The following is a 5,095-nucleotide window of genomic DNA, read 5'->3' as shown; positions in this document are numbered from 1 at the left end:
GCTATTGTAAGGGGAATTTCTGTGCATTTTTTTATGTGAGCCAGATCTTCAGTTGGCATAAACTGGTGGAACTCCACGGATTTCTTATTTGTACCAGTCAAATATCTGGTCCAGCAGATATCAATCCAGGAAGGAAAAGTTCAATATGGTTTAATGCCATCTCAAGGTGAAAGGAAGTTAGAATGACTTGATCAAGCATATTACAAAGCATTGTGCTACATTAGTGAACATATTGTAAAGCTGAACAATGTGTAATAACATGACACTATGCCATCAGCAAATCCAGCCGTATTCTCTCCAGAGGTGAATTTGAATGAGGAGTGACAAAGATAAATAAGGTCCTTTTGCACCAGGAAAAATTCTGGTTCACAAGGGTGGGAGAAGGAAGGGTTATCCGTATTCAGGGCTTGAAATAAGTGATTTTTTTTTCTCTCTACCCAGTACAGTTCCCCATGCTAAATGACACAGGGCATTTGTAATTCACCATTTGACCTTGTTTTATAGTGTATATATATAAATGCAGTTTAATTTTGTCAAGATTTATTCATAGTAAATTTCCAATTATTACTCACTTCTTAACAGCTTCATCCAGTAAGCTTGAAGCTTTTCCCCAGCATATCATCAGATGTTCTTTAGCACTATAAAATTAGTTAGAAAGTAATTTTCTTAATTTGGTTTCTTGCAACCAAATAAATGAAAATCCATCTCCAGCTGAAGCTGGGGGATTTAGGGTTTTTCCTTTATTAAAGAGAAATGATAATCTATAAAGTAGGAAAGCAGCTGGGGACGAATATTAACTACTAAAAGGCTTATCTGCCATAATATCTTAGAGATGCTTGAACAACTAGAGAGTCCCCACCGGCATCAGTTTATATACTGTGCTTGCAACAGAAAGCAAGGCAGCTCTCACATATCTGTATGAAAGGATGGAAGCTTCCGTCTTCCTCATGACACTAGAATGGAAAGCCCCTGATTTAGTGTAGATTACGCATCAGCTCCGCAAAATATTTAAGCACTTGCTTAAGTACATTCCTGTTCATCGGAGCATGTAAGTTCATGCTTCACTCCAGGTACTTGCTTAAGTCCTTTTAAATTCAGTAGAATGAAAGTATATGCCTACATGTAAGAATGTGCTTACAGGTTTGGTGAAAAAGAATGAACTGGTGAATTGGAGGAGCTAGCGTCTTTGGTGTTCTTCCATTTCTGACAAAAAGGGAAACAGTAATTCCTCTAGGACAGTGGTTCTCAACCCTTTTTGTACCAGGACCCATTTGTAAACATTGATGGCCAGTCCCAACCCAGTGCCCCTCACTCCTGACCCGCTGCTCCCTGCAGACCCCAGCTCTCCCTGCCACTCCATATGTGGGGCAAGGGGTGGGTGTTTGGGGCTGGAGGGGATGTTGGGGTATGGGGGGGGGCCCAAGCAGGCCCTCGTAGGCTGGAGCTCTGCCAGCCTGCAAGGGAGAAGGCACGGTTTCACACGTTTTTCTCCTTTAAAGGAGAATCCATGTTTAAAGTTTGTTTGCAACCCTTTCATATATTCTTGCGACCTGTGGGCTGAGAAACACTGCTCTAGGATACTGTTACTAGAGGAGTCACAGCCATGCTTACCATGATTGACTACTGATAGACGGTACAAAATGACATACCGCAGGTGTTACTGACAGAAGTTACAGTGGAATTAGACTCCACCTTTCAGTCTGCTCATAAAAAATGCTTGCAGTTCCCATCTCAAGGCAGATGAATTTATGATAGATAGATACCTAGACAGATAGATAGTTATGGCGCAAAGCATACGACCAAGCATATCTGTGTCCAAAGCATTTTAAGTAGAAATGAGCCAGGTAAATCCAGTCAGCAGTCCACCTTGTGATGGGTAATTTAGACCAGGAATGGACAGGCATGAGAGAAGGGGCTTATTGTGACAACAGTCAGTAGAGTCCCATAGTCTATAAGTAATAAAGAGCTCAGACAATTATTACTTCTCCTTTTTTCCAGAAATGGAATGGCACCAGTGTCACAAGGGCCTCCCGTTTGCCATGCCATCCCTATTTAGCAAAACGGTTTTATTTATGTTGAAATATAGGTATGTGCTTAAATGCAGATCTGAGCTTTTGACCATCTGTGATCTCAAGGAAAGCTTGGGATACAGTATTCAGATCTGTATGCTGGAGGTCATTGGAGGGTGGGGGAGAGATTTTCCATTCTAAATTCTGGTTCATACCTATCGCTAATTTTAATATTGAAAACATTAAGACAAATCATATTGTTATCAGAGCTGCTTTGCTGGGTTGGTTTGCAACTCTGCATAGGACGATCTTAACCAGGGCCCATAGATATAGAGAATACAATGGTTATCCCACAGCCAGCATCACCCTTGCCAGCCCCTTTCCTCATGTAGGAAATGCATAGAATGTGATAATGAATAAATGAAGTGTGAAGGCTTTCCTTCCTCTGATTTATGTGCAGAAGTGTTGCTAATTTTCCCGATGTTATCTCCCCTTACAGGATATAATTACCTGATTTACTTGATTGCCTTCTGGGAATTTTTTTTTTTTTTTTATAAATTGACTTAAAATTGTTTATACTGTTGCAAAGTGATAATTTCATAAAGTGTTCGCTAATCTGCTTGAGGTTGTTTGTTGTCTGAGATTTATTTTTATTTCCTGTGCCCTTCATTGCTCTCACTTGTAGTTATTTTAGCAAGTCGCTATCACAGTGTTGCTGAAACTGAAATATCCGGGCAGTTATCTGCATGTCTTTGTCTGGACCTATAACCAGATAAACTCTTTTATTCCCCTTTGCCTTAGCTTTTTTTTTTTACGGTTTCCAATACCATCCTAAGTTTGCTGAAGAAGAGCTTTTTGCATGGAATTCAACATGCCATACCGGTCTTAACTTTAATTTCACTGGCTAAATCCAACCCGTTTTTGGTCAGGGAGAAGCCCTTAGCCTCATATATCTTTTCCTTCAGAAGGGTCTGGGTAGTGATGCCCTGTAAAATTTTCATTCCTGCCTTCGACAGGAAAACAAGTTTGCTCCATCCTGCCAAAAATGATAAGTGAATTCTAGGCACAACTCTTGCAGCAGCCCCCAGAGTTCACCACTAGGCATTAATTTGTCATTGCGGAACCAGGAAAGTGTCATTTTTGCTAAGGGTCTGAAAAAAATCTTTGTAATTGCAGGGACACGTGGTAACTATCTTATCATGTTAATGGATGACATATTAGAAAAAAACAAAACTTAGATGTTTGGGAATATGCCTCTATAAACATAAAAACAATTATGGAAATAAGCTAATATTGGTTCTATTGGTTCTGTGTTACAAGTTGTTAATGTTTCTGAATGGCTTACACCTGTCGTGCCTGTCATAGTTATAAAAGATCCCTATAATGCCTGTTCACAGAAGGATAGTGATTCACAGTGGCATTTCGCATGTCTTTAATTTGGCTGCTGGGAACCTTGCAGCCTACCAGAATTTTTAGAGCCCATGATGTCTTAATTGGCCATCTTGTCACAGAGCTCACGGTTTAATTTGAATGTTTTAGATATTTTTTGTTCGGTGCTCCGAGGTATGCTGATCTACAGCTGCTCTTCTTTATTTCTCTTCACCCAGCACACCTCACCCCAGCATCAAAATTCCACATTCCCAGTTTCCATTTCCATTCTCAAATGGTATCTCTCACCACGGTGTGGAAGCCCCTTCCGATAGCACATTAAGTGACATTTCTAGCTCCTGCCATGTGGGGCTGAAAGGACTTCTGAAGCAGCTTTGAATTGCTCATGATGCATCCCCAGATGGGAAAGGTGAGAATGGACACTGTAAGACAAGGAAGCGAGTCTGTTTTTCTTCAGTAGTTCTCAGCACCTCTGTTTTTGCCTGACAGCCAGGGAGGTACAATTAAGGGAGCAGTCGCACACTACACCAGAATTAACTAGGGTCATTACAAGCAGCGATAATCCTGATTTTCCCAGATCAGCTTCTCTTGCCACAGGGCAGGTCTGTCTGGAGGATACAGATCAGCCGTTCTGCTTTATTATCACAAAATGAATGCAACTGAAGAGAGAAGTTTCTTTCTTCCCTTGTTATGTTTCCTGTTGCTGTGTGTGCCCATAGTGCCTGGGGTTGTTTGAATTGGTAACTTGGGCTCCCAGAATGATAAGTTACCTCTGGCGCTCCTCAAATGGCATCTGTAGCCGGTGGGCCATGTGCTCCTCCCATACAGGCAATTGTGTGATCTGTAAATAGCTATTATGCTGGCATGGCCTAAATTAGTTGCAAATTGACAACTCAATTGTAAAACAAAAAATGACCTAGTAATTAATAGGATATTTCCATAAAGCCATAATTACCATTTACCTCTGTGCTATCTGTACTTCCCTTTATTCTGATAAAGCCCTATTCCTTCCCCTGCCCTCCCCTTTCTGCCAGCAAAAATATTGTTTCAATCCTTACAATTTTTCAAGCTGTCCTTGGAAAAATAAATGAATCGTGGCTCTCCCATCTCCCTCCCCATTGTCCCTCCTGCAGGGGAGAGGCGAGTTTGTTTGTATTGTACAACCTTTATTTAGTCGAGGTTTTGTTTCTTTGTTTTAACTTAGAGATAACATCTTAACTCTGCTCCTCCAAGCTCAAGGCCTTCCTCATTTTGTCACTTACAATCAGTGACTGTGTTTGGTTCCCCCTTATACTTCTCCCCTCCCCATCCTCTCTCTTCCTCCAGCCTAGTGAAATAATGGCACTGATGAGCTCTTATCTTTTTGTCACACTCCTGCCAGCATAGGAGACAAATTGATTTATGTATGTGGCATCCTCCTCCTGATAGTGCCATAATTTACCACTAAATATTGCTTTGACACAATAGTTTTGTAACAAATACATAATGCATATTGCTCTACTTTCCCTCCACCTCAATCGGTTTTTGAATTAATGGAGTGAGACTACCTCAATTCAGAGGAATCTCATGTCCAATGCCTGCTTGGAGTCTCACAGAATACCAATCTGCCGCTTCTCCTTGCTTTCTCTGCTTAGTGTCACCTTGAAATGAAGCCGGTTCCCCCATTAGGGCTTTTTTTTTTTTTTCCCTTGCGTTGT

General features: G+C 41.1%; 1 protein-coding gene and 1 long non-coding RNA gene across 16 annotated transcripts in view; both read left to right on the top strand.

Annotated features, from left to right (window-relative positions):
- Positions 1 to 5,095, top strand: part of FBRSL1 (fibrosin like 1) — an 838,232-nt gene that overhangs the window by 433,924 nt on the left and 399,213 nt on the right. The window lies entirely within an intron of this gene.
- LOC109290474 overlaps positions 1,920 to 5,095 on the top strand; it is an 11,640-nt gene continuing 8,464 nt past the window's right edge. The window contains exon 1 of the long non-coding RNA XR_002095605.1: positions 1,920 to 1,930. This is a non-coding gene — a long non-coding RNA (uncharacterized LOC109290474). The remainder of the gene's footprint in view (positions 1,931 to 5,095) is intronic.

Source organism: Gavialis gangeticus, unplaced genomic scaffold, assembly GCF_001723915.1.
Source record: "Gavialis gangeticus isolate Ggan-Ray unplaced genomic scaffold, GavGan_comp1, whole genome shotgun sequence".
NCBI lineage: Eukaryota > Metazoa > Chordata > Crocodylia > Gavialidae > Gavialis > Gavialis gangeticus.
This window is presented reverse-complemented; position numbering and strand designations above follow the sequence as displayed.